At 44.3% G+C, this 11,628-nt stretch overlaps 1 pseudogene; it reads right to left on the bottom strand.

Moving 5' to 3' along the window:
• Window positions 1-1,284: 1,284 nt before the first annotated feature.
• On the bottom strand, window positions 1,285-10,746 carry LOC134222338 (probable cytochrome P450 6a13; annotated as a pseudogene).
• Between the last annotated feature and the right edge of the window lie 882 nt (window positions 10,747-11,628).

Here is an 11,628-nt window from a genome sequence, read left to right as displayed (position 1 = left end):
CGAAGTTACGAATAGTTGTGCCTGCCGTGAGCACGTAAGCCGTATTCTGCCATATAATGGCTTTGTTCGTATGTGCCCCAGAGCACCTCGATATGATGACGACGGTGTAATAAAATTTTGGCTGCGATGTTTCGTGGAAAAGTGTAATTCGATCTTTTTCAATCATTGTGGCAGGTTCCTGGTGGGCGTTATCAAAGTGATAGATGTGGCTTTGGTTTGGGGGAAATTTAATTAACCGGGTCATCATTCAGTAACCATCGAAACAAAATTAATTTTGTGCGAACTTAATCGAGAGCTCGAGTGACGCTGCGCGGTGATTTGAATGAGCTAATTTAGCCATTTCATGGCATGGGGACAAGTGTATAAAAGTACCGATTTTTTTTATTTGATACAATTCTTCCGCTTTTGACTCGTAGGTATTTAATTATTTCGTCAACCATATTTCAGTTCAGCCTTAACAGCGTTGGAGTGTCTTTACTTGACTCGAGTTCTTCATACTCCAACCCGTGAGTGACTGAAACATTCGTCTTTCGATGATTAATTTCGTCAACAAGTTAATGTGATTTCCATAGTACAGTGAAACTGCTGGAGTATTTTCCCAAAATTTTATATTTAAAACAAAATACCTAACAAATTACATCGTGATATTTAATGCGGAATTTCAGATTTATAATTTTTGAATTGACAGAACGTGAGATGCGATAGGAAAAATATTTATGCACATAAAAAACGTCGCGAAATCAACATCATTTAATCAACTAGAAGACGATTTTTGCATACTTGTTACGAAATTACTGGTTTATTAAAACTGAAGGAATTCATGTGAATAATAGCCGCTATGATAAAAAAAAATTGTTGCTAGACATTAAAACCTGAATGGAATCAACAGGCCGCTCAAAATAGCTACTAATTGACTAGAGTTTAGCTTCCTCCAACGTCAGATAATGAACAGGAAGTGGGAGTGACTGCGAAGGAAGAATGTCAGGCCAACAGCTAACGACAATATCGACACCGACACAGACGCCCACGTAGCCTGCTGCAAGTTTCTAATTTTCAATTAGACATCGTTAGTCGGAATGTTTACTTGTTTTGGCTCGTCAGCCGGAAAGTTTAGCACACCGGAAGAGCTTGTATCAGCCTGCTGGATAGGATCTAATAATTGATCTGAGGTGGCAAAGCACTTTAGTTGTATTAATTAGCCCTTCAGATCTTAATCAGTAATTGATTAGAAAACATATTTTCAAAGGATAAAATTTGCTAGATATACAGATTTAAAACAACACATCGATTCGAGCATTTTATTCAACACCAACATGATTTCAAACGGAAATCAACGTCGATCGAATATCACCTGTAAACCATCTTTGGCTTCGGTCAGGAAAGTTTGCCTATTGAACTGCCAGGGTTTGTAGTTGGGTGACACGCGTACTCGAAAGTTCTGAACCAACTTCAGGAGAGCGATTTTAATCTGACTTTGGGCAAATCGCATTCCAAGGCACATCCGCGGTCCTTCGCCAAAGGGGATGTAAACGGGAAGGGTCCGTTTGGCTTTCTCCTGTTGGCTAAATCGCTCTGGTCGGAATTCGTTCGGTTCCGGGTAGTACTGGGGGTCCCTGTAGAAATAAGAACAGGGTTGTTGGTAGGAAAAAAGAGCTCAAAAGGAAAAACAATTTTTACATGTGAATTGCTGCAATCGGAATGAGTACCGTGGTCCGGGACGGATAAATGTTCCGACCTGCTTTCCAGCGACTTCGTACTTGAGGGCGTAGTTTTGAGCAAAGCTTTTGAAGGGCTGCGGCTGGGGCGTTATTCTGAGCTCTCCTGCAGAATCCAATCCAAGAGTCTATTTTCTGAAGCAGATCAAATGTAAGCAAACCATCGTTCTCGGTAAGATTGCGTTGAACCTCCTGGTAAAGTTTCTCTTGGACGTCGGGATTCTGTGCCAACTGAAATATTTATTTAAAATTAAATACATTCATGGCATGGATGGAATAATAATTAACAAACATGAATTGATTTTTGGCTATTTCAGTCTAAGACCCAATAAACGATAAACGTTTTATTCTGCCGATATATCGGTCATTTGATGTGGCCTTTTTCAAGAAAAAAAAGTTTCCGTATTCAATAACTGAAACGCCTGGCAGGATTGCATGTGCATCGTAGATTGGCTTTGCCTTTTTCTTACAACAATTTTTTTAGACAAAGATAGCCAAAAATCAATTCATAAATTTAATCCAATTTAACATACGTGAAGTATAGCAAAGGCCATGGTAATACTGGACGTTTCAAACCCTTCGGTGAAGAAGGAAAGGGAATGACCGGCGATCATTTCTTCCGTAAGTTCAGCTGAAATATAAAGGCTTAAATAAGGAAATGATTTTAAACTTGAAAGTAATATTGAAAAAATTTATTTATTCTACTGCAGTACTGCAGGATTGTTTCGTTATGTAGGGAAAAACATCCAATAGCATCATCGGAGACCGAAAATAACTGCACTTTTAACAATTGCCACAGTAGATAATTTCCATTATCTAAAGGAAGATACAAGAACTTTTAATCTGAATTCACCTTAGAAGTTGCTAAGCAACATTTAAGAGGGAATCACAGTCTCCTGCATAAAATTGAGAAGTGTGAACAACAAACAAACAATGAAAGGAAGGGCCGTTTGGCCGAAGGCCACCAGGCCGAAAGTTGTTTGACCGAATATGACCGATCAAATCAAAACAAACAATCTCACCTGGCCGAAAGTCATACGGCTGAGACAGTCGTTTCGCCGAATTTGGCCGGAAAAGTCGTTTGGCTGAAGGTCGTGGTAGAAAATCGGCCGAACGGGTCATCGACCAAAATGTCGTTAAAGCGAACTCAGAAAATGTCGTTTGAGCGAACGATCGTTGCAAAAGTAGTCGTTTTGTCAAAAGCCGTTTGCAGGAAAATCCATTTGTGAAATGTCAGTTGGCGAACGTTCATACATGTACACCATATGGGCGAAGATAAATTTGATCGAATAGGTTATTTGGCCGAAAATAAATGAATGTGTGAATGTGAATGAATGTGAGAAGTATATGTGATCAACAATAACTAAAAAGTGAGAAGTAATAAATAAGAAGTGCAAAGTGAGAAGAGACGATAGAGTGAAAGTGAAAAGTTATACGTCTCATTATTCACTTCTCCTTTCTTACTTCCCATTTTGCACTTCAGACTATAAAAACTTTCAAGTGAGCAATGAGAAGTGAGAAATAAGCAGCGAGAATTGTGAAATCGGACGTCTTACTTCTCATTTCTTAATCTTCATTTCTCACTTCTAATGATAAAAACCCTGATTAATCCACCTAGTGGTGTTTGTGCCTTTCTCGTGTTAAAAATACTAAAAATATGAATGAGTGCTTTTTAGCGTGTTTTGCTCAGAGAAAATAGTATTTTGGCCATAGCTTCTGAATCCATAGTCCAATCTGGCCAATTTTCAAAAGCAAACAATGGGACAGGATTCCCAGTCGAATGGAATTTGTTGCGAGCAATTTGGCCAATGCTAAGTTCCAAAAAAATGTGTCTTCAAAATTTTGTACACATACACACACATACATACATACACACAAATAGACATCACCTCATTTCGTCGAGCTGAGTCGATTGGTATATAACACTAGGGTCTCGAGCCTTCTATAAAAAGTTTGTTTTTGGAGCGATCATATAGCCTTTACGTATACTTAGTATACGAGAAAGGCAAAAAGAGAAAAGGAAAGAGGAATTAAAAAAAATTAAACGTCCCTTTTCTCACATTTTATTCTTAATTTCTCACTTCTCACTCTTCAATTATTATTAATCACTTTACGCTTTTCACATTCACTATTGTTGGGCCAAACGACAGTTTTAGCTACAGAACCCATTCGAATTTGGCTACATTCGATTTAGACAACATTCAACAAGACCATTCGATTTTGATAGAGTGATAGCTAGAGTTTTGTTCTATTATTGTCCGGGGTTTTCTATAACCAATTACGTCAATTTGCCCAAACGTTCTTTGCATATCAAAGAATATTGTGGCCGAATTTTTATAACAGGTCAACAAAAACTCCCTGACAAATAGAACAAAACCTCCAGCCGTCATTCCGCTTATCAAATTATTTATTTTTTAGATTTGAAATTGCTTATAAATCGTAGAAATTTAATAGTACGTAAAAAAGATGGTTAGAAACCAAAAATCTTTCGATTTGAAAACATAAATATTTTGGATTTGTAGAATAGGGTTTGCATAAACAAATAACATTTACGGTCGTATGGTCTGTTCGGCCAAACGTCTTGAATCCTGCCTCAGTAAGGAGGAAACTTTTCAAGATCGAAAAATTTTCTCCACTGATCCATTGGGTGTTACGTATCCTGTCCATTGTCTCATGCTAGGTGTTAAGTGTTCAGTCTGTACAACCTCTGGTCGAAGACGGTGTTCCTATCTTTTTTCGGCCAGATGACACATTCGACCGGTTCAACCAAACGATAATTTCGGTCATGACCAGTTTGTAAACTACATTGTTGGTCGTATGACGTTTGAGCAAATGACCATTTCTACCAGTTCCACCGTATGCTACTTTCGGTCAAATGGCATTCTCGGAAAAACGATGTAGGCTTAATAACCATTTCGGCTAAATGACGACTTTGGCAAATGGCTTGGCCGAATGATTCCCAGCCAAGTGACCCTTGAGAAGGGCCGTTTGGCAGACTACCGTTCGGCGAATGCCATTTGGCCTCAGGCCCAGGCCGAAAGTTGTTTGGCCGAATATACCATTTGGCCTAATAGGATATTTGCTGAATAGGACATTTCGCCGAAAAGGACATTGAATTGGACATTTGGCCGAATAAGACATGGCCATAGGACAATTGGCCGAATAGGACATTTGGCGAATAAAACATTTGGCCGAATAGGCCATTTGGACGAAGAGTGCCTGTTTTGTCGTATTTCTGCTCAGTAAAGAAGTTGACGTGGGCTGATTTTGTTTTGTTCTGTGCGGTCGAAATGAAAATAAATCAGTGCCTCTCGAAGGAGGCTTCGAGCCTCTTGAAGGAGGCTTCTGAGCTCTGAAGGAGGCTCTGAGCTCTTGAAGGAGGCTTCGAGCCTCTTGAAAGGAGGCTTCCGAGCCTCTGAAAGGAGGCTTCGAGCCTCTTGAAAGGAGCTCTGAGCCTCTTGAAGGAGGTTGAGCCCTTGAAGGAGGCTCTGAGTCTTGAAGGAGGCTTGAGCTCTTGAAGGAGGCTTCCGATTCTTGAAGGAGGCTTCCTGAGCCTCTTGAAAGGAGGCTTCCTAGCCTTTGAAAGGAGGCTCTGAGCCTCTTGAAAGGAGGCTTCGAGCTCTTGAAGGAGGCTGAGCTCTTGAAGGAGGCTTCGAGGCCTCTTGAAAGGAGGCTTCAGCTCTTGAAAGGAGGCTTCCTGAGGCCTCTTGAAGGAGGCTGAGCTCTGAGGAGCGTCTTTGAAAGGAGGGGCTTGAGCTCTCTTGAAAGGAGGCTTCGAGCTCTTTGAAAGGAGGCTCCTGAGCCTCTTGAAAGGAGGCTTCTGAGCCTCTTGAAAGGGAGGCTCTGAGCTCTCTTGAAAGGAGGCTTCCGAGGCTCTTGAAAGGAGGCTTGCCTCTTGAAGAGGCTTCGAGCTCTTGAAAGGGAGGCCTGAGCCTCTTGAAGAGGCTGAGCCTCTTGAAGGAGGCTTCTGAGCCTCTTGAAGGAGGTTGAGCCTCTGAAAGGAGGCTTCTGAGCCTCTTGAAAGGAGCTCTGCCTCTTGAAGGAGTGTGGCCTCTTGAAAGGAGGCTGAGCTCTTGAAAGGAGGCTTGAGCCTCTTGAAAGGAGGCTTGAGCCTCTTGAAGAGGCTCTGAGTCCTCTGAAAGGAGGCCTGAGCCTCTTGAGGAGGCTCTGAGCCGAAAGGGCTTCCTGAGCCTCTTGAAAGGAGGCTCTGAGCCTCTTGAAAGGAGGCCTGAGCCTCTTGAAAGGAGGCCTGAGCTCTCTTGAAAGGAGGCCTGAGCCTCTTGAAGGAGGCCTGAGCCTCTTGAAAGGAGGCTTCCTGAGCTCTCTTGAAGGAGCTTCAGCCTGAGGAGGCCTGAGCCTCTTGAAAGGAGGCTGAGCTCTTGAAGGAGGCTCTGAGCCTTGAAAGGAGGCTCTGAGCCTCTTGAAAGGAGGCTCTGAGGCCTCTGAAAGGAGGCTTCCTGAGCCTCTTGAAAGGAGGCCTGAGCCTCTTGAAGAGGAGGCCTGAGCCTCTGGAAGGAGGCCTGAGCCTCTTGAAAGGGAGCTCCTGAGCCTCTTGAAAGGAGCTGAGCCTCTTGAAGAAGGCCTGAGCCTCTTTGAAAGGAGGCTGAGCCTCTTGAAAGGAGGCTATCCGGAGCCTCTTGAAGGAGGCTCTGAGCCTTGAAAGGAAGCCTGAGCCTCTTGAAGAAGGCTTCCTGAGCCTCTTGAAAGGAGGCCTGAGTCTTTGAAGGTAGGCTTGAGCCTCTGAAAGGAGGCTCTTGTCTTGAAAGGATGGTTCCAAGCCTTTGAAGGAAGCTCCGAGCCTCTTGAAAGGAGGCTTCTGAGCCTCTGAAGAAGGCTCGAGCCTCTGAAGAGGCTCTGAGCTCTTGAAAGAAGGCTTCCTGAGCCTCTTGAAAGAAGGCTCTGAGCCTCTTGAAAGAAGGCCTGAGCCTCTTGAAGAGGCTCTTGTCTTGAAGAAGGCTCATCTTGAAAGAAGGCTCTGAGCTCTTGAAAGAAGGCCTGAGCCTCTTGAAGAAGGCTCTGAGCCTCTTTTGAAAGAGGCTTCCGAGCCTCTTGAAAGAAGGCTCTGAGCCTCTTGAAAGAAGGCTTCGAGCCTCTTGAAAGAAGGCTTCGAGCCTCTTGAAAGAAGGCCTGGAGCTCTTGAAAGAAGGCCTGAGCCTCTTGAAAGAAGGCTGAGCCTCTTGAAAGGATGGCCCGGCCTCTTGAAAGGAGCTTCCGAGCCTCTTGAAAGGCTCTGAGCCTCTTGAAGCTCTGAGCCTCGAAAGAAGGCCTGAGCCTCTTGAAAGAAGGCTTCTGAGCCTCTTGAAAGAAGGCCTTTGAGCCTCTTGAAAGAAGGCCTGAGCCTTGAAAGAAGGCTTCTGAGCCTCTTGAAGAAGGTTGCTTTGAAAGGAGGTATCTGAGCTCTCTGAAAGGAGGTTGCCTCTTGAAAGGAAGCCTGTTAGAAGGCTCTGCTTTGAAAGGAGGCTTGAGCCTCTTGAAGGAGGCTTCCTGAGCCTCTTGAAAGGAGGCTCTGAGCCTCTTGAAAGGAGGTTCCAAGCTTTGAAGGAAGCTGAGCTTGAAGAAGGCTGAGCCTTGAAAGAAGGCTTCTGAGCCTCTTGAAAGAAGGCTGGGCTTCTGAGCCTCTTGAAAGAAGGCCTGGAGCCTCTTGAAAGAAGCTGCTCTGAGCCCTTTGAAAGAAGGCTTCTGAGCCTCTTGAAAGAAGGCTTTGAGCCTCTTGAAAGAAGGCTTCCGAGCCTCTTGAAAGAAGGCTTCGAGCCTCTTGAAAGAAGGCTTCCGAGCCTCTTGAAGAAGGCCTGAGCCTCTTGAAAGAAGGCTTCGAGCTCTTGAAAAGGCTCTGAGCCTCTTGAAAGAAGGCTTCTGAGCTCTTGAAAGAAGGCTTGAGCCTCTGAAAGAAGGCTCTGGCTCTTGAAAGAAGGCCTGGAGCCTCTGAAAGAAGGCTTCGAGCCTTTGAAAGAAGGCCTGAGCCTCTTGAAAGAAGGCTCTGAGCCTCTTTGAGAAGGCCTGAGCCCTCTTGAAAGAAGGGGCTTCTGAGCCTTGAAAGGAGCTTATCTTGAAAGAAGGCTACTTTGAAAGAAGGCTCTGAGCCCCTTGAAAGAAGGCTTCCGAGCCTCTTGAAAGAAGGCCTGTTCTTGAAAGAAGGCCTGAGCCTCTTGAAAGAAGGCTCTGAGCCCTTTGAAAGAAGGCCTGAGCCTTGAGAAGGCTTCCTGAGCTCTCTTGAAAGAAGGCCTGAGCCTTGAAAGGAGGCTCCGAGCCCTTGAAGGAGGCTTCCGTCTTGAAGGAAGCTCTGAGCCTCTTGAAGGAAGGCCTGAGCTCTAAGGAGGCCTGAGCCTCTTGAAGGTAGGCTCTGAGCCTCTGAAAGGAGGCTCTGAGCCTCTTGAAGGATGGTTCCAGCCTCTTGAAAGAAGCCTGAGCCTCTTGAAAGAAGGCTTCTGAGCCTCTGAAAGAAGGCCTGAGCCTCTGAAAGAAGGCCTGGAGCCTCTTGAAAGAAGGCTGGCCTTGAGCCTGAGCCTCTTGAAAGAAGGCTTCTGAGCCTCTTGAAAGGTTTGAGCTCTTGAAAGAAGGTTTGAGCCTTGAAAGAAGGCTTGAGCTCTTGAAAGAAGGCTCTGAGCCTCTTGAGAAGGCTCTGAGCCTCTTGAAAGAAGGCTCTGAGCTCTTTGAAGAAGTCTGACGAGAGGCTCTGAGCCTCTTGAAAGAAGGCTCTGAGCCTCTTGAAAGGATGGTTCCAGCTCTTGAAAGAAGCCTGAGCCTCTTGAGAAGCTCTGAGCCTGAAGAAGGCCTGAGCTCTTGAAAGAAGGCTCTGAGCCTCTGAAAGAAGGCTCTCTGAGCCTCTTGAAAGAAGGCTCTGAGCTGAGAGTGCTTACGAGCCTCTTGAAAGAAGGCCTGAGCCTTGAAAGAAGCTGCTCTGAGCCTCTTGAAAGAAGGCTCTGAGCCTCTTGAAAGAAGGCTCTGAGCCTTGAAAGAGTTCCAGCTGAAAGAGCTAGCTGAGCTGAGCCCTTGAGAAGGCCTGAGCCTCTGAAAGAACTGAGCCTTGAAAGAAGGCTCTGAGCCTCTGAAAGAAGGCTTCGAGCCCTGAGAAGGCTTAGCCTTGAAAGAAGGCTTCCTGAGCCTCTGAAAGAAGGCCTGTCTTGAAAGAAGGCTTCGAGCCTTGAAAGAAGGCCTGAGCCTCTTGAAAGAAGGCTCGAGCCTCTTGAAAGGAGGCTTCGAGACTCTTGCAGAGGCTTGAGACTCTTGCAAGGAGGCTTCCGAGACTTCAAAGACGCTTGAGCCTCAGGAGGCCTGAGCTTGATTGAGATTCAATCTTTTCATATGAAGCTTGGCCACGAGGAACTTCGAGCTGAATGGAAGGAGTCGTCCAAGTCTCTTGCAAAACGGCAATTTAGCTTTTCGAAAAAAGCCGTCGTACCTACCAAATAGAGGCCTTCGAGCCCTCACAGGTTCGAGATTTTAATCACTCTACGTTTTGCCCCACACTTTTGATTTGATCGCCATACATGTTACGTACGGTGCAAAGTTTTTAAATTAAAAATTACGCAATTTTCAAAAGTTACACAACTTCATGAATAAGTATTTAATGGAATTGTAATACATCCGTAATTACGCATTTTTGTCCGAGGTACCCAACGAAGAAACTCCCAGGGGTACATGTACCCCAGGTTGAGAACCGTTGACCTAGAACATTAATGAAAAATTTTGCGTTGACGCAGCGGTGCACCGAGCCAAGGGAAAACTTAGTGTTCTTATTACATTTGCAAGATCTGAAAAGAAACCGATTCGCACAAAAGATGATTGGTAGAAATGTTTTGATTGTTTGTAAACAAGCGCACGCTGCGAGGTGATAATGTCTAATTTGCAGATTGCAATACCAATGAAGTTGAGGTATGGCGAAGATAACGAATATAATATAAGATTTTTGGTAATCAACATGCGCAAACAACATACCTGATTTGCCTTTCAATAGTATTTGCAGTTGATCATCACGTTCCGGTTGTTTAGTCTGTCGTTCTTTAGCAATTGGATACCAATTTTCGAATCCATACGTCAACTCCTTAGGCAAAACTAAAAGTGCATTTATATTAATTACCATCACCCATTTTGCTAAAGCTTTTTAAAACACTCACGGAACCGGAAACCACTTCATCAAGGCCGGTAGAAGAACGTCAGCATGAACTTCTCGACCAAAATGTCGTCTGGAACATCTTCTTGCCCATCACCCGCCATTCGCTGTTGGGATTGTTGAAACAATCAGCATCCAAACTGAACGCACAACCAACAACATTTTGAGTCGTACGCCGATATCTAGTGGGGCGACATCAAATTCGAAACACTTTCCTAATACCAAATCAGCTGACAAAATTCCGCTCTGATTAGTTCACTCTTATCGGCATTTATTAGGGAGATAACCACACCCAAGCAGATGCAACCAACCAGCGCAGCGAGATTACCGATTTGGCTTTCCACCGTCGCACTGGCGCCCGAAGTCCACGAACTGGCTGCTTACTTCATTCATGGTGGGAAACAGTTGTTTCATTCTGCTACGGTGAAAATCGAGTCAACACCTGGCGAGACTTTTTCCATCGCTCGCCGTCCACCATGAAGGGTTATGAGCAAAGTGGATCCACTTTCTCGTCGAAAAAATCGTTCGCCGAGAAGCACGATTGATCCTTCACCAGGATGGTTTTGATCATCTCCGGATCGCGGATCATAACCGAAGGTTTGAACGCTTTGAAATACCCAACAAAAGGCGCGTTGGGGTACTTACTGGATGGAATTGAATATTGTTTATGTTGTTCAAACAATTCAAAAGCATCACTACTTACTTGTACCACTCATCGCAAACTTCTGCAATGTGCTGCCGGAAAAAGATGCTGGAAGCAATGTTTCCGAAGAAAAATGATGGTTTCGGACCGGGAACATTTTGTCGCCCCAGTGCTTATAGTGGTATTTGAACAACTCGTACCGCCAAGCCAGCCGCCAGAAGCAGTAAGAAGGCCAACGGATTGGTGTACAGCAATCCGATGAGGAAAGTGATCGTCATATCATTTTGTGTTAATGCACTGCGTACGTGAATCCAACGATGCCTCGAAATGAACTGATTCCGGTGAATGATTCAACCATCATGAGATATGATGAAACGCGAATTGATACGACTTTGAAGCAGAGCTAGTTGATTAAAATTGTAATAACAGTTGAATCTGGTAGTGATAAATTGATAAGCGGTTGAATAATTTGAATTGGGAAGTATGATTCTCAAATTTGGTATATGACCAGCCCACTGAAGTCTGACGTTTTTTATATATTCCAATTTTCTTTGTACACTTGATCAGTTCCGCCAAGCATAAAGCAGAGCTGCTTGAAGACCCCGAAAGCTTTCCGGTTCAACTCTTTTAACGTCCGCATTTCATGTCCGTACAAGGCCACTGGTAGAGTCAGACTTTTCGCAGAACAAATTTCGTTTGCGTATTCGTGACCTAAGCGGGTTACGTAAGCCGTAAATGACCTCTTGTAGATTGGACTCATATGCCCAACTAGCCCATAGGCAGTTCTTCATCCTCCCATATTTTCTGATCTGTAATGGACTGAATTTGAGAAACTCGAGCGATCTCGATCCGCTCATTTAGAGCCACTTAACCTCATCGTTGGTGGTTCTGCAGTTTGACCATCGTCAACTATGTCTTTCCTATCCCCTTTGCTTTCACCCTTCAACAATGCTCGAGGTGCTCCTTCCAATGAATAAGCATGGATATTTACTACATTCACGAACAAGGAGAAGTGTTATGAAATTTAAATAAAATCCAAACTTTTCACCATTCCGGCAAACGATAGTAGCAAGACCACAAGTTTTGATTCGCCTCAAAGCTCGAGCAAAGCATTCATACTTGCAGCAATTTCCGCCAGATGGCCCACCGCATGGAGCTTT

This window comes from Armigeres subalbatus, chromosome 3 (assembly GCF_024139115.2).
Source record: "Armigeres subalbatus isolate Guangzhou_Male chromosome 3, GZ_Asu_2, whole genome shotgun sequence".
NCBI classification, from domain to species: Eukaryota; Metazoa; Arthropoda; class Insecta; order Diptera; family Culicidae; genus Armigeres; species Armigeres subalbatus.
This window is presented reverse-complemented; position numbering and strand designations above follow the sequence as displayed.